The 23,153-nt window shown below is 45.9% G+C and overlaps 1 long non-coding RNA gene across 4 annotated transcripts in view; it reads left to right on the forward strand.

The window, feature by feature from the left end:
* The window catches only part of LOC101045854 (uncharacterized), a 76,277-nt gene that overhangs the window by 27,760 nt on the left and 25,364 nt on the right, over window positions 1–23,153 (forward strand). For 2 of the 4 annotated variants that reach the window (XR_012518623.1, XR_012518626.1), the window contains 4 exons: window positions 2,429–2,528; window positions 3,275–3,476; window positions 4,577–4,689; window positions 5,995–9,035. This is a non-coding gene — a long non-coding RNA (uncharacterized LOC101045854). Of the gene's footprint in view, window positions 1–2,428; window positions 2,529–3,274; window positions 3,477–4,576; window positions 4,690–5,994; window positions 9,036–23,153 lie in introns of those variants that run through there. The other 2 variants (XR_012518625.1, XR_012518624.1) reach the window with 2 other exon arrangements.

Below are 23,153 nucleotides of genomic sequence, written 5' to 3' on the forward strand. Positions count from 1 at the left end.
TGGTATGGGCCATCTCCTTTTTCTACCTGAGCTCTGTTAATCTCTGCCTGGTTTTCTGATCCCCAAATCTGTTTTTACTTCCAGATCTTGCAAAAAGTCATTCAGCAGGTGTACCTCAAGTATATGCTTTGTGCCAGGTTGTGCTGTGGCCTGCACAATCCCTGCTAGATCAGGGCTCCTTGCCCTTCAGAGGCTCACGGTCTAGAGGGGAGACAGGTGTGGGCACAGGCGGTTGCAATGCATTGTGTGTTGAGTGGGCAACAGAAATGATGCATCATGCACCAGCGGCAGGCAGGATGGGGCAGCAAGCCGGTCTCTGGGCCAGGGGTAAGGGTGTCAGGACAAGCTTTTCAGAGACAGTGGTAATGATCATCACAGATGTTTTCCCATGCTGATTACAGGGCAAGCATTGGTGTAGGCGCTTTACGAGGATAGGCTCATCTAATCCTCATGACAGCACTGTTTGAGGCACAGAAGGGTTAAGTAACTTAGCAGGTGGCGAGGCACAGAGGCAGAGTGCAAACCAGGCACCCTGGCCACATGGCTTGCAGCCTCCTCCTCCATCTCTCTCACCTGTCGGTGAGCTAGCAGGGAAGAGACGGAAGAAGCAGGTCCAGACGGCCACACCTCTTCCAGCTCCTCTTCCTCTCTTCCTTTCTCATGGCTCAGCTACAGTGCATCCTCCACCCTACTGACACAATAAACTACCCCAAGCATGGGGAGGATGGTGCCACTGCTTGCTAGGAGCCTCTGGTGCTTCTCATCCCGCAGAGGTTGAGGCTAAACTCCCCTCCTGGGCACACGAAGCCCTCCGGAGTCCTCTCTGGCCCTGCCTCCCTTTCTGCCTCGTCTCCCTCTACACGCTTTCAGCAGCCCTGCACACCACCCTAGTCCAGCACAGGCCTGCTCACCAGCCCACACAGCCATGCTCAGAAAGTCCACAGGCCTGGGCACATCACTGATTTTCTCCCAGAATGGCTCTTGTCCCCCAGTCTCCTGACAAATTCCCGCACATCCTTTAGATTCAGGTCGGTCGTCACTTCACAGGATCCCTTCCCTGACTCCTCTAGGGCCAGATTGTTTCCTTGCTTAGCTGTTCCCACCCCTTGGTGCAGTCCTGGTTCTCTGAGGTGGGCTGGAGCCGCTCCACCTGCAGGTGAGCAACGGGTGTGCATCTCCCTGCAACTTCATGTTCAGTGACTCTGTGTGAAGCGACTTGAAGCCCCTCCACCGTGGTGGGACTGTTTACACCATAGGAATTGGCAAACCCTGCAGACAGCCCCTCTGCCTTAGGAGCCTGTTAAGGATATACTGACTCCCACGGACTGTGGTCTTTCTCCGGCTGTGTCACCACTTTCATTATGTGTCTTTCTCCCCTCCCAGAGGGCAAGTGCTTCAAAAGCAGGACCCCCTGTCTTATTTATCTGTTTAAAGACAGACCCAGCATAACATCTGGTAGCACGAGAGATACCAATAACTCATGCGGCCTAAGGCATGCCCTAGAGAATTTGTCACTTAATTACAGTAACCAGGCACTCTCCTACCACCTCAATCCCTTGAAAGCTCTGCCATGCCCACCATCAGCTTCTTGCTCAGAAGCCTCCGTAGGTCCTTTTGCATATATGGCCAGAATGCCGAGTCCCCTAAGGTTTGCATCTGCTTGGTGTTATCAGTGTGATCCAGTGCTCAAAACAGTGCCCAGCATGGTGCTTAGTCCCATCCAACACATTATTCTCAAATAAATCAACAAGCGATACAATTCAAGCTCCTTACAATAGCGTTTATTCACAATTCTCATGTCTTTATTCACAATTCTCTTTATTCACCCTTTATTCACAATTTTCATGTCTCTCCAATTCTGTGGCCCCTTCTCCTATGGTCAGCGCTTCCACGCCAGTCCTGCTAAATCCCCTAGTTAACCCCCCAGGTCCAGGTACCACATACTCTTGTCCTGGCATGAAACTGACATTCTCCCCGCCTGCCCGCCCCGTCTGCCCAAAGCCTCCTTATTCTTTGTTCCAACTACTGGAACACCTGCTTTTTTCTACGCTTCCTCTAGCACCAACCTGTAAGGTTAGGATTTTTTCTACATCTTCAGCCAGGTTTGGAGCTCCTTGGGGCAGGGCTGACACGTGGACCGTCTTGGTGTCTTCGGCACCTATCTTAGGCTTGCATGCATAATAGGCACCCAGGGTGGGTTTGTAGTCTGTATTTGCCCACATTAAAAAATTAGAGACTAGAAAGATGTATGCAACTTGGCGTCTCTGATCTGGCCACCCCATGGAGTTTCTTTTATTAGCAGATGTTCACCAAGTGTCAGTGAAGGTTGCACTGGGTGGTGGTGTTCAGGAGTCTGAGCCTGCCAGGGCTCACCATGGTGGGAGCAGGCTTTATGACTTGGTCTTTTCCTCTTTCCTTTTCCTCCCAGGTCATGGCCACCCTGCTCCTGGCTAACTGCAGCTACTTCCGCCAGCCAGTGGACTACAGCTGGAGCGTGTGTGGAATGAAAGTATGGCAGAGAGCAGGAGGTAAGCCTGTAGAGGGTTAGGAGGGAGAACTTCATAACAATCTGAGGTCAAGGAGGTGTCACCTGAGCCTTTTGATGAGAGGCAGAGGACTGGCTAGGCTAGTTATGTGCAGGCTTTGGAGTCGGATGACTTCGGACCTCAGTTTGGAGCTCAGCTCTGCCATTTTCTTGCTGTGTGATTATGGGTGACACACCTAACTTTTCTGGGACTCAATTCTCTTACCTATAAACTTGAGATGATAATACCTATTTTATAAAGGGAAATGATTGAAAGAAGCTGGAATCAGTATATGATAGATAATACATGAAAGTGTTTAGCATGGGGCAGCAGACACTGAGTGGTAGCTAAGTGGTAGTGACTTCATCACTGTTAGCTGTTCTCCATTTCCACTGGAAGCAGAAAAAAAAACCTTCCTTGTAACAAAAGACTCTAGCTGAGGCTTGTCACCAGGTAGCTGATTCTTGTCACCAGGTGATATGGATGTTGAGTCACTGGATGTTGGTGACGGGCTCAAGTCCTGTGACTCAAAGTATGATCCTGGGGCTGGCAGCATCAGCATCGTCTGGGACCTTGTTGGAAATGCAGAATCTCATGTTCCACCCCATGCACACTGATTAAGAATCTGCTTTTCAATGAACAAAATGCCCACATGCTCATTAGATTGCAAGGTTCTGGGCTGGGGCACACTGGGAGAGTCCTTCTGTGGTCACTCCAGTAGCTTCTCCCCTTCTTTCCTATGCTAACAGGCATCTGTCTGCAGACAAGTAGGCACTGTGTAATCAGCGGTACATAGAACAGTGAGGATTCGAGGCTGAACCCAGACCCGGCGGGGGGACGAGCTGTGGCACCAGCAGGACTGCAGTCTGATGAACTTCCCCTTTTTGCCCAGCAGATGGTGAGCGTGTGCTGCTGATGCCTCTTTCTGAAGGCCATTGAATTCCATGACAGGTGAGATCTGGGACCCATGGGCTCCTGTATGATTGTCAGCCAAATCTAGGGTGGTGTCTGACCCACCCAGCAAGAATGCTCTCTGGATTTGCCCCGGCGGCTGTGCTAAAGACTAATTTCAGAGTAAAGCCTTGGTCCAGTACCTGGTGGGGGAAAGATGCTCAGCCACTGAGGTAGCGTCCCCCTCTGCTGGCTCCCATGGTCCCTGCTCCCTATCCACAGAAGCAGGAGTAGGCATTTGCCCCCTTAGTATCCAGGTTCCAGGTAAGATTAAAATGAAAAGTTAAATAAATTTTAAAACTGACATGTTATAGCCAGGGTCATCCTTCCATGTTACTGAGAAGAGACCTTGCTGATGAGGCCAGGGGCCTTGTGGGATTAAGCAGGGTGAGACGAGAACATAATGGTGGTGTGGTTGGTGATGAAGAGAGGGGCTCTTTCTTCTCAGTCTCTTGCCAAAATGGTCTGAGCAGAGAACACGTGGGACTGTGTTGTGTGGGTGTCTGGATCTTGGGCTGAGTGTTCAACACCTGAATTCTTACCCCAGCGCCCTGGGGTCAGCCATGGGGAAGGACCAGCCATGGGGAAGAACCCAGTCTTTGAAGCCAGACTGTTCTGAGCCCATTTTGGCCACCTATTAGTTGCGTGCCTTTGGGCAAGTTACTTAACCTTTTTGTGCCTCGGTATTTTTTTGTTTTGTTTTGTTTTGTTTTCTGTAAAATGGAAGTAACAGGAGTATGAACTGCATATAATTATCTGGTGTTTAAGTGATTATTTTATATGCATAAAGTAGAATCATGTTCTCTTCCCTCCTCTCCCTACCACACATCCCTGCCCAGCATCTAGATCTCCTGAAACTTTCACACTGTGAGACCTTAGATCCCTACTGCAAGGGTTTGAATTTCAAAAGCCTCAATTAAAGTACACAGTAGGTCAAAAATTGGTGTTTGATTGCTGTTATTTGCCTTTCATTTCAGTCTCTCCTTCAGTAAAAGGTAGAATCACCCTGTCCCACTTTAAGGGATAACTGAGGCCCCAGGAGAAGAGTCTGGAGAAAGGAGACCTCCAGAGTTGACTCATCATCTCTTCCTCCTCCCCAGGTGTTCTTTACTTTATGATGAAGCCAAAGCAGACCACCTTTCTGCATCTCTACCATCGTGGTGCCATGACCTGGGATGGATGGGCTGGAGTCGAATATGTGGCAGGCAGCCAGGTAAGTGCTGCACGCCTAGGACAGCCCTGCCCCGGGCCCTCGTAAGGCAGGTCTGCTGGGCTGAGTCCCAGCTCAGGAGACCTGCATCCCTGGAATATCATGTTTGGTCTCTAACTTTTCCCTTTTCTGAGGCCATGAGACCAGGCCTCTGCTCCCATTTGTCCCTGTGGCTCCTCAGAGCTCCCGGGCTACCTGTCTCTGGAATGGAGAGGAGGCTGCTGGGAGATGCTCATAGCCATCATCCCAGAGAGCACAAAGGGAGTAGAAACACTCTCATTTAGCACCCCGATAACTCCATCCCTCCATCATCACGACCTCAGAGGGCTCATTGTGGACCTCCGCAGGATAGGATCTTTCCAAGGATTTTCTCTACTGAGATTGCAGAGGTGCTCCCTACAGCTTAGGGGATTGAAACATCAAAGAGAACTCCCAAACCCACAGTTAAGCCCAGCCACACTTATTTTTCCTTTATCTCCCCACCCCACTCTGCAGCCTTCTTCATAGGAATGCTTAATTCTTTGGTCCATGTCTTCATGTACCTGTATTATAAACTGGCCAGGCTATGGCCTCCTATGTGGCCCTACCTCTGGTGGAAATGATGTCTTACCACCCTACAGCTGGCAAGGAGACCCCATTGGGTCCAGGGTCCTCGGCTGAGCCCTTGGTTCTATTCTTGGCTTGTTAGTCTAGACCAGTGACTTGGCATCTGCCCACAAACAAGCCCTCTCATCCTTAGATCTTCCTTAGCTTCCCAACTTGCAAGGGCCTCAGTAGCCATCGCATCAGATCCTGGAACCAACCCTAATTCACTGGGACAGTGTGGGACTTTGAACAAGTGGCTTCCATGCTCAGGCTTCAATGTCATCATCTGTAAAATGATGATGGCCTCGGCCAGATGACCTTTAAGCATTAGTATCCTGTGAGTCTGTGATCACCATTTGCACCCTCCAAGTACCTGGATGCCTTGCAGTTTTGGGAGCACCACTGCCCCGAGATGGTGATGACAGCCTAAAGTGTCCCATATGGGGCTCTGAATAGACTGAGCTTATCATCAAGGCCACCACGACATAACTGGATAGGGAAATTGGGGGTAACCAGGACCAGGAGAAGTGTCAAGAAGGTTCTTGGGACTATGGTGTAGGAAAAACTGAGCTTTGGCAGGCTTCGTTGCTTCTCCTCTTCCTGTGCTGTGGCAGGCCCGCCCTTGGCCTTAACACAGAGGGACCCAAGAGAGCACCTGCTCCTCTCTGGCCACTGCTTCTGACTGTTCTCCCTTTCTTTCTTCTCACGCTTTCTTTTGCCCAGGGTTAGTTTGTGGCCACTGCTGCCTCCTCTTCCTACAGTCGCCTCATCGAGTACCCCTTCCCTGATGAGTTCAACGTGTCTGTGCTCCTGTAAGCCCTCAGCCTCCTCATTCTGTTTCTCAACTTCTACCACAACACATGCCTGAGGGGCAAGCAAGAGAGGCTGAACTAGGAGCAGGACCCAGGGACTGAAACCAGCACAGCGTCCCCACAGAGAATTGGGTAGAAGGTAGCATGGCTTCCAGCTTACTGGTGCTGAGCAGATTTCTCTGACTCGCCACTGTATCCTCTGAAGGAAGAAGGAGTATTGCCTTCTGTCCAGATCTCAGGATCAAAGAAATATATCCAACTTCCTGTGGTCACTTCAGTTAGAATACTTCTCACGTGGCTTTGCAGCTCTGTGTGTATCTCCTTCCTCTGTTAGACCTAAGCCGCTCACGGGAGGGACTCTCTTATTCTCTATGTTCCCCATACCTGGTGCAGCATCTCAATAAAAGTGTGTTTGGATCTTTGCAGCCCATGACTGCAGTCATAACCTTGGTGAAGAACAGGGCTGGGAGTATGAAAGAGGTTAGGGTTAGTTTGATCTCTAACCTTATAGTGGGAAACTGATGGGGAACATTCAAGAGTGGGTGAGGGGCTATTTGATTTCAGGTTTAGCTGTGTAAATAGCCATGCATATATTTTTGTCTCTTCACAACTGCTTGCGTGTGTATTCATAGAGTCATGTGATTCTGTGTATGTGCATGGGGGAGAGGGAGAGGGCCATCTGCACATGTCTGAATACTTGTTTTCAAATATACATGCATGTTTCCATTTGGGATTCTCTCCATTTGTGTTGTTTGCTCGTCTCTTCTGTAAGTCTTTGAAAGTGCCACATTGGCAAATAAAAACCACTGGGATCAATAATTATCCTGCCCCGATCAGAGACGTGGAAGCTCACTGAGAAATCTCTGTATATATGTTCCACTAAGAGCTTCCAAAAATAAATGAAAAAGAAGGAGAAATGGGGCATAGTCATCTTCACAGAGAGAGAAACTAAGGACCAGCAAAGGGGAATATGTGACTGAGATATTATGGCAGAAGCAAATATTGGCTCAGCTGCTTAAACCTGGAATAGAATGGGTTTCTTGGAAGTAGTTTGCCTAGGACCTGTCTCTATGCTTTGAGTATGTTTTTTTCTCCTCTACAATTGCTCTTCAGCTGTTTCTGGTCCCTAGGTAAGTTCTTATTTGGCTATGCCTCAACAGTCAAGAAAATTAAAGAATTGTTGAAAGTTATGCATTGCTATTTGGGGACTGTTTCTCCATCTGGCCTTTTAGTTAATCAACCCAAGGCCAGGCAAGGCTACATCCTGTGGACAGAATACTCAGAGAAAATTCTCCCTAAATTACGCAGGATGTGAGCACATTCCACACACTTGTCCATGCCCTGGTTGAGCGCCTTTGGGTGGGGGTTGGGGAGGTGCTTATTTTAAGGCAAACTTTTATATATTTTTAAACACATAGGAGTAAGGTTTGTTCATTTGCTCAGCAGCCAGGATAAGAGAAAAATTAGTCATTTCACAGTTTAGTACTAATATTTGCTCAGTTCTTTGTGGCTGCCTCTATCTGATAAAGCACCACGAAGGGAAATGATATGTCCCAGGTCACGTCTCAGTGGAATGAGACTTTGGCTGGGGGAAAGTCTTAATGGACTGAAGGCCCTTCATTTCTCTATCCTGTACTACTATGTAACTACTCATATCTAATATAGGAGTGTTTTATAAGTATTATTCATCAGTGTAGGTTGATTGTATGAATATTATAAACCAAAGTTGTTTATATTTAGCAAAACATACCAAAATTCTTAACTAATATTGTAGACATTCGTCTCTATAAACTGTTTAAGATAATGGCAAGGAAGGGTGCTGGTAGATATTTAAATATATAACATAGCAGGGCTAGGCTACTGCCCACAGACAGGGTGGCCCAGAGTACTGGATGGGAAGGTCCCAGAGACAGAAGTAGGGGCAACCCTCCCACCCCGTGTCTCCCATGAGGGTCCAACAACTGATGTTTTTGGCTCCTGGCTATCACCTCATAAATCAGAGTAAATCTAATTGAGAGATGAAAACCAGCTCCCAGTGGCCTTCACTGTCCTCTTCCAGCTCAAAATTCTGTGGGGACTGCTCCTGCCCACCCACCCCCATACACACACTCCGTTGTCCACTCAGCTGACACACGTCCCCAAGAGCTGCTGCAGCCTGACCAGCCTTCTTCGATCCAGGAATCAGGAGAAAAGATGATTTCATTCGCTCCTTTCCTACCCTTCATTTCTCTTTTTCTTGCCATTCTCCTTACACTTGGAGGAATGTCTTTCTAAAGAAGCAAGTGGCCACTTTTTGTCATGGGTCCCTGAGTACTCTTTAGGCAAAATGTTGGTTACAAAGGAAATGGGGAGCTTTAATGGGGCTTTTGAAATTCAAACCCTCCCAAACAGGATCTAAGACCTCCCAGTGTGAAAGTTTCAGGTGGTCTGCTAGCTGCTGGGCTGGAATGTGTGGTGGGAAGAGCAGGCAATAGAACACTGAGAAATAAAAGACCCTGATTTCAGAAATCTTGTATTTTAGTGGGGGTAGGGCATACAAAGACTCCTGAATAACATTAGGAGAGAGTGACTTAAACCAGTCATGCTTACGAGCCATTATTAAGTTAGAGACACACTCGTGAGGGAGGCAATAATTTGTATTGTTTGCTCGTCTCTTCTGTAAGTCTCTGAAAGTGCCACATTGGCAAATAAAAGCCACTGGGATCAATAATTCTCCTGGAGAAGGGATGCTGGGCAGTTCATATCATTTTCTTAGTGTGTTTTTCATGTATAGAATCAGGATAGAGGTGCATTTGCCTCTGATAAATATACTTTGATAGAATAATAAGTCACTACAAACCCTTCTTGAAAAATATTTAGTGAATTAGCAATGCAATGTTAAATAAAAATGTAGGAAAATCTTTATTTTGAAAAGAATTATATATAAAATATAAACACAGAAATGTTTACTAGATGGTGAAATTATGGATTTTTTGGTATTTTCCTTTTTTTTTTTTTTTTTACAATGCCAATTTTTTTAATCATAAAAATTTAGGGCCGGGTGCGGTGGCTCAAGCATGTAATCCCAGCACTTTGGGAGGCCGAGGCGGGTGGATCACGAGGTCAAGAGATTGAGACCATCCTGGTCAACATAGTGAAACTCCGTCTCTACTAAAAATACAAAAAAATAGCCGGGCATGGTGGTGCGTGTCTGTAATCCCAGCTACTCAGGAGGCTGAGGCAGGAGAATTGCCTGAACCCAGGAGGCGGAGGTTGCGGTGAGCTGAGATCGCGCCATTGCACTCCAGCCTGGGTAACAAGAGCGAAACTCTGTCTCAAAAAAAAAAAAAAAAAAAAAAAAAAAAAAAAAAAAAATAGAATGTGATGAATCTAGGATTGTTATTCATTTTTTCTGAGGATTACTGAAGTATTTATTTGATCTGTTAATCAGGTCTTCATTATTGACATGAATGCATACTTGACCTCACTGTTGACCTCTCATGCATTCAACACAGAAATATTCCGGGTTGCTGCCTTCTAGGCACTGAGCTGGGTCCTGGGGGTCCAGACACAAAGATCTGACTTGATTTTCATTGTCGGAAGCATGTAAATGCCTGCAAAGTAAAGCCTTTAACCACATCCAGTGCTCTAGGGAAAGTAAAACAGCCAGTCTGGTCAGAGGATTGGAGTGAAAGGGGATTTTGTGCAAAAATGCAAAAAAAAAAAAAAAAAAAAAAAAAAGAAAGAAAGAAAGAAAGAAAAGTGAAAATGGGGGCTGGTTGCCAGTCTGTCTGAATCAAGTCTTCCTGTGGCAACCTAATTCTTTGGCTTGACGTGAACTCCCAGAACATCAGAAGCATTGCAGCCAAATGTAAGTCTAAAACCCCTTCTTAAAAACCAATGAAAAGTTACATGTTATGCACATCTAGGAACTAGACTTTGCACAGACCATGGACTTATTCCATGTTTAATAAGGAGGCTTCTTGGAGTAAGAATCCAAGGGATATTAAAGGGGAAAAAAATCAATGCTATGCGTTAAAGCAAGTTAAGGATGATTTTATCAAAGACTACTGTGAAAGGTATGGGGACTGCTGCAAAGGGGTCTGGCTGCTGAGGAAAGAGATTGGGCTCAACTCTGAATATAGCGTAGGCAAGTGGAAATACATAGCCAAGGAGCATGGTGGGGGGCAGTGGATGGAAAATTACTAAGGGGAACATAGGGGTAAGGGGTATTCTGGCTAAACTGACCTCATAGAACTCTTGCTGAAGGCAGGCCAGGGTGCACAGACATCACCATGGACATTTGAACTGAGTGCTCCCATTTTTTAACTATTATTTTGTATTTTCTCTTCTCTCTCCTTTCTGTCAGTTCTCTGTTTCCTACCCAGCCCTTTAGAAATGCAAATATAACCTTTCACCTCCCCCTCACCAGACATTCCCTGTAGGGCAAGTTCTTCCAACTGTGTCCTTCAACGTAGATCTCTCCTCCAGAGCTGACAGTGGATTTGCAGGCCAAAGCATACCAGCCAGGGAACTGTCACCTCCAGCAGGTAGAACTGCCACCCTCAAGGAACTGCCTCAAGACTTTCACTCACCTCAGGGCATATTGAAAGCATGCCAGCTTGACCACTTTTCCAACTTATTTCTGCCCAGGAAGGTACTGACTCTACTGTCTGGTAGATAAGTCACCGGGCTTGCAGGAGAAACCCTGCCCTTGCTCACTGTCCCCCTTACCTTGTAAAAGTGTCTGCTTTCTGCTCCAGAGGTGAATCAGTACATTTAAAGGCAAGGAGTTTTGTGCCCCTTTCCCAAGCTCACTTCAGAATAAATTCACTATTTTTGTGCCAGGCCTCACTCTTGTTCATTGGATTCTGCATGCAGGGATCAATTGACCTGCTTTTTGGTTACAGCATGGTGGTGGACGAGGAACCTTATCAGAAATGAAGGGTGATCAGGTATTAAGAATGGGAGATTCTTTGCTAAAACTAGACCTAGGAATATACAGATGGACCTAGGAGAAAGTCTGAAGCCTGACTAAAGTTTGGCCAAGCAGAGACTCAATGTCAGGGGAGGCTAGTAATAGTCTTCACATCCATATCATCAGTACATTGATAGTAGTGAGTGGCAGCTATCTTCAAACTGCAGCTCTGTCAAGCTTAATAGCTAACGACTCTTAATAGCTAATGACTCTTATTTGAGAAATGAAGAAAATGCCTTCCATCAACGAAGAGACTTGCCAAGAATCAACATAGTGACAGAGCTAGGGCTGCAACCTCATCTTCTTGACACCTTATCTGGGGCTCTGTGTCCTAACAGACTGGGTCAAGACGAAAAGAATTTCTTCTTCTTTTTTTTTTTTTTTTTTTTTGAGACGGAGTTTCACTCTTGTTACCCAGGCTGCAGTGCAATGGCGCGATCTCGGCTCACCGCAACCTCCGCCTCCTGGGTTCAGACAATTCTCCTGCCTCAGCCTCCTGAGTAGCTGGGATTACAGGCACGCGCCACCTTGCCCAGCTAATTTTTTTTTTTGTATTTTTAGTAGAGACGGGGTTTCACCATGTTGACCAGGATGGTCTCGATCTCTTGACTTCGTGATCCACCTGCCTCGGGCTCCCAAAGTGCTGGGATTACATGCTTGAGCCACCGCGCCCGGCCTAAGACACATTTTCGCTTGAAATCTGAAGGACAAAAGTGAAGTGGCGGCCGTGTTATTTTTCACTCTCAGAAGGTGGGGCAGGTGTCTCTGCAGCTCAGGCACATTGTCACTCGGCTGTGACTCATGCCCTTGGGGCGACAGCAGGTGAGGCTGCATGTGTCCCACTTTTCCCCCCGACTCCTTCACCAGCTTCTCTGATTCCTGGACCAGGTGTGTGTTTTTGCTCTGTGACGGAAGGAGCCACCTTCCCCTTTAGGACAAGCACTTCATTGAGGTTGGAGGCAGTGAGGACAATGACAGGACTCCCCTGTGCCCTGAGGGGTCCAGCTTGCCTTTGCCCTCCCACTTGACATCCGTTTTCCCTTCTCGATGCTTTCCCTGGAGTCCAGCATCCCACAGAAAGAGCAGCCCTTATAGACTCTTAACCAGCTCCCAGGATTGCTTAGAGTCGAGTCCCTGAAACTGATTGTTGACTACACACACTTCCTCCAGGTTCGGCTTTTCTGCTTGCACCCTGACCAACACAGTCTCCTTGCATGTACGTACGCTTCACAGACTCACTGAAAACCTGGAGTAAAAAATGGAGACAAGGCCATCACAATTCAGCCCGGGCAACATAGTGAGACCTCATCTCTTAAGAAAAAAATAAGGGCCGGGCGTGGTGGCTCACGCCTGTAATTCCAACACTTTGGGAGGCCGAGGCGGGGTGGATCACGAGGTCAAGAGATCGAGACCGTCCTGGTCAACACGGTGAAACCCCGTCTCTACTAAAAATACAAAAAATTAGCTGGGCATGGCGCGTGCCTGTAATCCCAGCTACTCAGGAGGCTGAGGCAGGAGAATTGCCTGAATCCGGGAGGTGGAGGTTGCAGTGAGCCGAGATCGTGCCATTGCACTCCAGCCTGAGTAACAGGAGTGAAACTCCGTCTAAATAAGAAAAAGAAAGAAAGAAAAAAATAATGGAGAGGTGTTGTCCTGAGGCAGTATGTGTACACATGAAAACTGGCGTGGAGAGAGTAGCCGACAAAGGCCACATGGTCTTCCTGATTTTTCCTTCTCTGCAGATGGACAATGATAAGAATGATGGCAAGAGCCACCCATGACCGGGGCTTGGGGGTCTCAGATACTTTTCATGGATCATCAATCCAGGTGACTTGCAGGCTAGATGCCATCTTCTCCTCTTAACAAATGAGAGACGTGAGGCTCAGAGAGGTTACATGACTTGCTTAAGGTTACACAGAGCATAAGTAGTGTCATGGGATCCAAACCCAGATTTTTCTATTCCAAAACTTGTGATCCTTCCCTCTGCCTGGCTGCATAGCCCCTACAGTTCCCTAACCCACAGGAAATTCCTGCATCCTTTGGTTGGCTCTATTTATAGTCTTTCTAAAGAGGAACGTGTTGGGCCCTCTTCCCGGCATGAAATCTATCTTTAAAATTTCATTTATTAATGAACACATAGTACCTGTTGTGTGCCAGACACTGGTCTAGCAGTTTACAAATATTAACTAATTTAATCTTTACAGCAACTCTGTTATATTGCTACTGTTAATATAGTAGTAATAGGATTACTGCCACTTTACAGAGAACGAAATGAAGGGATAGAGAAGCTAAGTGTTTTGGCCAAGGTCACACGGCCATTAAGTTTTGCAGAGTCAGATTTCACACCCATTACCGTGTCTTGCCACCCTTTCCTTCAGAGATTCAGACTTCTCATCCTAGCCCGACTCCTCTTTCCTGTGAATGCTGAGACAATGATAGGCTCGGGGCCTCAGAGTTCCCCCAAAGGAAAGTCCTGGGTGAGCCTGAGTCTTTATAAATGTCCACGATGAGCAAAAGCTGGCATGGCCCAGCTGCCACTCCTAGGGACTATCAGTTCTGTCTCAAAAAGCAAGCCCTTTTCCAGTGTTTCTGAAGTGCTAATGGCCTCCACAAAGGCTCCTTCCTTTGAGATTTAAAATCAAACCTCTGAAGTTCCACACCTGAGTCTCAGTGGCCTTAACTTTCCTCTCAACAGTTTACTTCTCACCTCAACATCTTCCTTCTTACCTGACTTCTGACCTTAGCTAGGCTGCACAGATCTGACTGAGGCAGGAGCCAGGAGGCAGCAGGTGGAGCTGCCTTGGTTGGCTGAGGAGCCATCAGGCTACTTCCCCATCAGAAGTCACATAGACCATTAGAGCTGAAACCTCTGCCTCTTGAAGTCACCAGGGTTTGACAAGATGTAAGACATTCTACCTTTTAAAGATTCTTGTGTGTGAACAAGCAATGTCGTGGGAATTCTTCAGGGTGGTCAGTCATTCAGACCTTGTTATTGGCTTTTCTCCAAACCGCCTTGAATAGTACTTGATGTAAGTGAGGCCAGGGAGGAAGAAGGGTATGGAGAGTTCTCAGGAGAATCCCAGTGAAAAACATCCTCTGCTGTACAGTTCTTCAGAAAAGATGCCCTAGTAATGGCATAGCAGTGCCCAGCAGCTACCAGGCTCTGCTGTTTACTACTCAAGAGAGCTTTGACAATTTGCTTACCTGCGTTAGTCAGTTTCTGTATCTATAAACTGGAATTAAGCATGGCATTTACTCCTAGCAGCTGTTTTTAGGATGAAATATTGTGGAGTATGTAAAAGGTATAGTTCACGGTTGGGCATATAACAAGTGCTCAAGGCATGTTAACTATGATGATTACATAATAGACCCCGGTTTAAATGCAGTTTATTTTACACAAACCCTATTGTAATCTATGGATTCAATGTTGTAGTTCCCATCTTACAGGTTAAGACATCAGACAGGCTAAATTGCTCGCTGAAACCACATAGGTAGTTGTCAGAGGTGTAGAGTGGGACTCAACCCTTGTTTTCTGCCTCCCAAGGTCACGCTCATTACATTGCCTAGAGAGGATGTTAGCAGCCAGCCCCTCCTCACCTCAGCCCAAAGACACACACACACACACACACACACACACACACACACAAACACAGCAATTTTGCCTTATTCCTGGACTCTAGGAAAGCAGCCGTCATCACTTGGTAACTGGTTTTCAATGTCATCCAGTCTAATAGAGTAATACCAGGGAGCTGAGAGTCACCAGGCCCTTCAAAATGTCAGCTGTGGGGGTGTTTGCTAGTCATTTCTTTGTTGGCAAAGATGAAAGCTTTGAAGCTCAGTTGAAAAATGCACTGGGTGGTGGCCGAGCTTTGGCTGAGAGTGTGAGAGTCCTTATTGCAATCCTCAATATCATATTCCCACGATTGGCGTCAGCCCGCTACAAATAAGGAAGTTACTTCCCAAGATTAGTAAAAAGAAAGACAGAGGGTGGGAGGGAGGGGGTTTCAGCATTGGGTTGGGGAGGGGCTAGGAAGACGGCAGACATTAAAATAGCAGCAAATGAATACCGTGTACTTTCAGACATGCTGCAAGATTGGTAATTCTGCTGAGATAATTGCCCTTCCCCAGATTACTGTCTTTATCAGGGAAAGAAATGATTGCTATGTGTGAGAAATCACACTGTCTCGTGCTCCATGAGAGGTGGCAGTGATTAATGAGAGACCAGGCTTCCAGTTTGCAAATATTCCATGCATGCACACAGATTTCAGGAATAGAAAGACATCTTTCAGAGAATTAGGAAACCCGATAAACTCTCCCACAGACCGGGAGACTGAGGCACCTTGTGGAACGACTCAGTCTTCAGTATCACCTTTCATCTTCCTGGAAGTCCGGGTCTAAATTAGTATGACTTGATACTATTGGCTACTTGGGGGCTTTTTCTCTGCATCAGAGAGTTCGCCTGCTGGTGAGACCACTGAACTCCAGAGATCTGGGTTTTAAGCCAGGGTCTTCGGTTGTTTAGCCTCTGTTCTTTCTCGAGAGCAAATCTCCAAATGTTTGCTGACCATAAAATGTGATGATTTGCCTAGCTGACCTCTTAGGTCTCTTGCATCTCTGGAAGTCTCATTTATGAGTCTCCCTGCATACTTAAAAGGGGCAAAAACAGTAGGGTAGCAGAATAATGGTCCTCCAAAGATGTCCACATCCTGATCCCTGGAATCTGTGGACATGCTACTACATGGCAGAAGGGATTTGGCAGATGTAATTAAAATAAGGATCTTAAAATGGAAATTATCTTGAATTTTATAGGTGGAACCAATGTAACCACAAGGGTTCTTAAAAGCTAGAAGAGAAGCCGGGCGCGGTGGCTCAAGCCTGTAATCCCAGCACTTTGGGAGGCCGAGGCGGGTGGATCACGAGGTCGAGAGATCGAGACCAACCTGGTCAACATGGTGAAACCCCGTCTCTACTAAAAATACAAAAAATTAGCTGGGCATGGTGGCGCGTGCCTGTAATCCCAGCTACTTAGGAGGCTGAGGCAGGAGAATTGCCTGAACCCAGGAGGCGGAGGTTGCGGTGAGCCGAGATCGCGCCATTGCACTCCAGCCTGGGTAACAAGAGCGAAACTCCGTCTCAAAAAAAAAAAAAAAAAAAAAAAAAAAAAAAAAAAAGCTAGAAGAGGGAGTCAGAGAAGGAGAGGCGACAAAGGAAGCAGAGGTCAGAGTGATGCAGTCACTGGCCTTGATATGGAGGAGGAGGCCGTGAGCCAAGGAATATGGAGGGCCTCTAGAAACTGGAAATTCTCCCATGAAGCCTCCCAAAGGAACCAGTCCTGCTGATACCTTAACTTTAGCCCAGGGAAACCTATCTTGGACATATGACCTCAAGAACTGCAAGATAAAAATGTTGTATTTTTTAAGCTACTAAGTTTGTGGCAGTTCGTTGCAACAGAAATTAGAAAACCGACATTATCAGGAAGGCCTGGAGCGGATGATGAGAGTCTCTTACTCTGACACCCACCACTTAGAGCATCGGCCATGCTGAAGCTAAGACCCAGGGATACAGTTTGCCTCACTTTCCACTGAGCTAGAAGATCATGGCCACATCATCAGGTGAACAAAGATAGAGGCTACTAATTACCCCAGTGGTCACTATAGACAATTAATGCAGATAATTCTCAGTGGTCAAATTGCACAGACTAACTAACATTAACAATACGAAGTATAATCATTGAATGCTTTTATTCCATCAGACCTTTAATACTTAGAGCAACTACAGGAGTAGGTACTGTTAGTGTCTATTTTACAGATGGAGAAACCGAGTCCTAGAGAGGCTGAGTATCATATGAGTAAGACGTATTGCTGGAACTCTGGCTAGGTCGACCCTAGTCCAGATCCCAAGCCCTTATCTAGGAGAATTTATCTCCTGGCCCCAGAATTCCTTATGCACTATGGCATCCTGTAAAAGAATCAGCCCTGTAGGGCAGTGATCTAAAACTTATTTGATAAGACATTGAGAAAAATGGGTACAAAGGCTAATATTACCCAAATCTCTGACTGCCTGGACTACAGAAATTGTGTAGTGGTCACGTGATTTTTCCAGCCTTAGAAGGGATGTTGCTAACATAATAAAATTGTCTTAAGTTTGCTTAGCATTTTTAAAATGAAGGTATTTAAAAACTATAGTTTGATACATAACCCAAATTCATAAATATGTCTTTATACAATGTGGACAATACTCTAGCTAGAAAAGACACGGAATATAAAGTATTCAGTCAATGCCTTCCTTGGTCTGGGCACCTAAGCAGAGAGTCAGAAAATAAGAGAGGCAGGTGTTCTTGAGGACAGAGAAAACAATTCAAACACTTCCAGCCCTAAACCGCAAATGAAACCACCGGTTCGTGATGTCAAAGGTTTTCATGTTATAGGAGTAGAAACCTGTGAGATGTCTGAGGGAGGAAAAGATGGACAAGAGAAAAAGAGAGACCAAGATGACAATGCAGTTGTCCCCACCAGCCTTCCCATGGGGGAGGGGAGCGGAGGGAAGGAGAGAGAAGAGCAGCACTCATAGGACACGCTGTCCCTGAACCCCCAGCCCCTGTGTGTTTAGGATGCTTTGCTTTCTACGTCTGGCCTTTGAAAATGCACTGGATTTAATGAATCCATTAATGAATTTATTCCCGGATTATATCTGGGGAGGAAGGGAGGGAGGGAGAAAAAGAAGAAATCAAGCTCCAGATGGGAGCTTGATTGATTTGTGTGAATGGCCTCTCATATTAATCTTTCTAAACAGGAAATCCTAGTAGCCCTCGGAGGTCTCTGTCAGGATCTGGGTTGGTTTAAGCATAATCTCCTGCTCTCCCCCAACCCTCAGCCTCATTTCCGCCCCTCCTCCCCTTCCTGCTTCTATCTCTTAAAATGCAAGTGACCAGCCACCTGCCCCCAGTGCAAGCGTGTGTGTTTTGTTTGTGTGTTTTGTTTTACTCTATCAGGAAAGGAAGGTCACTTCCAGGGCTTCCTTCCCAAGGTGTTGGATTAAGGGGCCAGTGAGAAGGGAAGGGGAAGGAAGGGAAGAACAGCTGCCCCCCTCATTAAAGTGTTTTTTGTTTTTTTTTTTCAACTGCAGATCTATGAGGCAAATGCATCCAGGATAGAGAATTCGGTGAGAGACAGCTTCACTCTTTTGCTAATTAATTGATATGATCAATTATTGCTTGAGAGTCCATCTTTACCATATATCATGCAATAGGGATGTACCATGGATTTATAGACTCTGTAATATTCTGCAGTCAGACCCAGCCTACCAAGGACCTGTTAATAAAGTTCTCTTTGTTTATGTAATTAAGAAAGGTGCCTCAGTATGGTTTATTTTGACTAAGCTGCCTTCTCTTCGGCTCTCGCTGGTCCAGCCTAAAAAGTCCTGACCCCTTGTTTCCCATGTCCAATGCCTCCATGTTCCTTAGGAGTATACTGGCCAAGGAATCATGGAGGGGCTGGAGAAAACAAGTCTTCTCTAACCTGGAGGCGACAACATCCCTCATGAAGAAGATACAATGCTGATTTTCTTCAATTTTCTTTTTTAGTGGAAGAAAGAGTCAAGGAGGTCAGGCACAGGTGTAATGGGGGTAAGTTGGAACAACTGGTTTACCAGAAGAATTAAAAAAAGAAGCTGGAAAAGCAGCTCCAAGTATACTTCTCTTACTAAGGTTCTCTGGGTTGTGCCTGGGTTTCCTGGTAGAGCCCTGCCAGAGCTGGCTAGGGATGCTTTAGAGATGTGGTCCTCTCAGCGGCAACATCTCTTCCTCTCGAAAGGAGGGAGCCGAGGGAGCCTGAGCCCCAAGCTTAGACAGACTGGCCAGTATCTTTACGTGGCTGACGGGGTGTGTCAGACCATGCTGCTACTAGGATCCTCCCCTCATATTTCAGATGGGCTTCCCACACCTCTGAACCCCCTGTACCACAGAGGAGTAAAATCAATGTCTGACAGAAAGACTAGTGACATAATTTTTGCCTCCCTCTGTCCCTTTAAATGATGTCCAGTAGAGAAAGTTCTTCCCCGACCTAGATGAAAATCTGGCAGGTCTCCTTATTTTCTGTTACTCATGTAATAAAAAGAGCTGTACTCATCTCAGGTCTCAAACACAAGAAGTTAAACTATGCAGTCTGAAATATGAAACTGTTGCTGTTGTCCACAAATTTGAAGTGGTCTGTGCAGTGATAGATAATGCAGTGGCATATAGCCTGAATAAATTGTCAAAACTAATTTAATTAACCATTTCCTGTATTTGTCAATCCAATTAAGTCTTCAGTTTTTCTAGTTAAGTCCCATCTTCACAACCACTTTGCATATTTAGCGAATCTCAGAAACCACCTTCCAGTTCCTATCCCCAGGATTCACCTCCCTCCCTGTTCTGACAGCTGAATCTCTTTCCCCTCATTAAATTGCATCCAGTACATATTTATCAATATGCATAATGGACATGGCACCATGTTTGGCGTTGTAAGGAAAATCAATGATCAACAAAAAAAGGTTACTGATTTCAAAATATCTCTATCACTCTGTTAGCTCTCTCTTTCTCCCCTATCTACCTACCTATCTACCTAGCTATCATTTATAAATAGATAAATAGGTAACTACAGAGTAACTAGCTAGAAAGGTAGGTTGGTAAATAGATAGACAGACAGATATAGTGTGGTAGATTCCATTTGTAGATGTGATAGCTAGATAGCTAGATACATACATGCATACATACATAAGGACAATCTATTTCTTAGGGAAATGGAGGGGAGAAGGGTCTAAAACAATCAATGGAAGCTAAATTTGAAGCATATTGTCACATTTGCTTTAATCAAGGCACAAGCAAAGTATCTCAGAGTGGAAGGAAGAAGATAGTGTCACATCTTGCTGACATCATGAAATATGATCTAGCTAGGTCTTTGCAATCTGGCTTCCACCTACCTCTCTGGGTAGTCTCAGAGAACTCTTCCTCAGCCCTCTGTGTCAACTGCATTAACTTTCTTTTATTTCCTCCAACCACCCTGTCCCTTCCTTTCCTAGGACTTCAAGAGATACTCTTCCTTCTACCTGGAAACGGTTGTCATCTCCATCATCACCTGCATCCTAGATGGGGTCGGGCTCATCACTATCCACACAGCACCCCATATTTGAGATGGTTCCCTTCAAAATGTAACTAAACAATTAGTGTAAATTTAGATGCTCAGGGTACTCTGCCTTCCCCAGGATGCACCATCAAGAGGTCAGGAAATGTGTCTGTCCCAGTCATCAATGTATTCCCAGTACGTGGAACAATGACTCACACATAGTAGGCACTCAATGAATATTTTAGAAATGGATTAATAAAGTTGGCATTTAGGATTCTGTGTCCTCCTCCTCCTCATATTGTCCTTTTCTCTTCTCTTTTGGCCCGGCTCTCTTTCCCTGGAGTGCCTTACTTATAATCACTTTTTAATAATTACTTCTTATAATTTTCTCTTTGCTTCTGCATACTTTCTGCCCTCCTGTGGTCTGCTAGGACAGTCCTATTCGCTGAGTTAAAAACCTCCCATTTGTTCTCTTCTGTATATCTCATTCAGGGGGAGCAATCTAGGGGTTGCAAATAGTCCCTTCGATGGTTTAGGGTTTGTCTGAAATGAAGCTGCTTTTTGAAGTGTGATCTCTAGACAGGTGCATCAGTATCACCTGGGCGCTGTGTGAAATGCACTCTAAGCCCCACTCTGGTTCAGAGTCTGCATGTTAACAAGATCCTCGGGCAATGGTGCACATTAAGCACTGCTATGAAAGAGTTAACCTCATAGGATTAGACAGATAGAAAAGAAGGCAGCTTTCAGTTATATAATGCGTGCTCCGGGAAGAGGACACAGAGATAGAGAAAGGAGTGTAAGAGGTTTACTGGGAGATAATAAAGAAAGATAAAAGTGATGGAAAGAAGAATTCATTAGGGAAAGCATTCAGATTATGATACTGATCTGGCACTTGTGAAAGGAAAGAGTAGAGGAAAGCAGAGTTGGACAGAGAGAGACTCAGAGTGCAATGTAGATCTTCCAAAGTCTTGGCCACTCTACTGGGGAAATGCAGAGCAAAGATTGCCCATTAGTGGAAATCTGCACTGGGTAGAAGTGGCCAGGTCTGTGTAACCCTGCTCTGCTCAGCCACTGGCAGAGGGCTGCCCGGAAGGAGTATGGCCCCTGCACTAAAGCTGAGGCAGAGCCAGAAAGCAAGCAAGCCAATAGCTGGAGGCTGTCAGCTAACTGTACTCTGGCAGTTGAAAAGCAAGTTCTTTGTTTAAGAAAGATTTGAGCAGTATACCTCCATGGCTACCACATGTGACATCTGAAGGTAATTTTGCAAGAAACCTGTGAGAACTGGCAAATGCATGGGAAAGAGATTTAAGGAAACACTGCATTAAAGGAGGCCTGGCTTATGTGCTTTTCCAGGACTGTTTATGTTGTACTCTTATTCTTCAGGGAACAATCTCCCAGAAAGCCCCTGAAAGACAAGCTCCAGAGAACTCTTTCCTCTGGGAAGCCTGAGGAGAACCCATGTGAACCAATATAGCATCCTTATATTTACAAGATGTATGAATCAGTAGACAAGATGATCATGGATCTCTGACTTCACTCTTTGCAAGCTCAGTAAGTCCCAGGCTCCCTAGGAAAAAACCTAATCCTGACTGGCAACCTCAGAGCCAGAGAAGAATAAAATTCCCCTGGAGATGAAGCAGGGATGGCACAGATCTGGGGAAAGGAAATAGAAGGCTCTGTGGTTAGCTAGTGATGCCTTCACATACTGATTTTCATATTCATGCCCTTCCTCACTCATGCACATCTGCAAAGACAGCCAAACACATGCATAGTCACACACAATGAAAATACATATTCCGAATTCACAACTGCCTTCACGTACACACTCTTAAAAAGCCACATGCACACATACTTCTCGAACCTTGACCCAAGTTTGTATGTCTATGCCCTACAATTACAAAACACACTTGTGCATCCGGGACCGAGTTTCCAAATCCCTTCCCCTGCTGCCGTGGATAGAGACATTCATTGACAAGAGGTCCTAACTTCATGCATATAAATCTGAAACAATATACAGAAACGAAAATAGACAACGCAAACAGACATTCAACAACACAGCCACTTTATGGTCATTTAAATCCAAGAAACTGACAGACATACAGCTTGAAACAGATTTCTCTTGGTTACCAATGCCTGCTAAAACCCTGTAGAGGTAAAGACAAGGGTAGGGGAAGATTCTTTAGCGTCCCAACCTAGAAAGATGAATATGTTATATCAGCCGTCTTCCGCCTCCTGCAGCAGGGAACTAAAATTCTCAGGCCAGATGCCAGAGTGAGGTAGTGCTTGCAACAGGAAAGGGCATTATGCATTTCTGAAGAGGAGTGAAGTATAGAAGATGAGGGCCAAACTCTGAATTTGAGTTCCAGCATCATCACTTTCTACCTGCATGAGCCTGGGTGAGTCTGTCAATTTCTTTGTGCCTCAGTTTCTTCGTTTATAAAATGGTGATGATAATAGTATTTACAAAATAGCTTGCTATAGGAATACACAGAGACATTATTTGTAAAGTGCTAAGAATGGGCTGGTACATAATAAGAGCCAAGTTAAGTATTGGTTGTTATTATTCCACTCTTGGGAATTCTCCAGCCTTGGAGATTGCAATATCTCCCTGGCTCCCTCTCATACACTACCTCCACCCTCAGCCCCCTTCATGGACCTTGATGCAGTCGCTAGCTCCAAGGTTCACCAGACAGGATTGGCTCTCACCAGAATTGTAAAAATCTCTCCTCCCCTTCCCTGTTGTGGCTTTTGCAAATGGGATTCGTTGCAGGGGGTGGAGGGGTCCTGCTGGGTTGAGACCAGACAGCTCATCTCCTGACTAGGCTGCTTGCCTGGGCTGCCACTGGGTCCCTACTGGAAACAGGGCAGGGTATGGGGATGCTGCAAGGTTCTAACCCCGTCATACCTTTTTGTGGATCTGCAGGAAGACGGGAAGAGAGAGCTTCTCCATTGATAATATGTATTTCAAGGTCCGTAACTACTCCACGCCCCCTCCCGTCTGCAATTCTTCCC

Source organism: Saimiri boliviensis, chromosome 7 (genome assembly GCF_048565385.1).
Source record: "Saimiri boliviensis isolate mSaiBol1 chromosome 7, mSaiBol1.pri, whole genome shotgun sequence".
In the NCBI taxonomy this organism is placed as follows: domain Eukaryota; kingdom Metazoa; phylum Chordata; class Mammalia; order Primates; family Cebidae; genus Saimiri; species Saimiri boliviensis.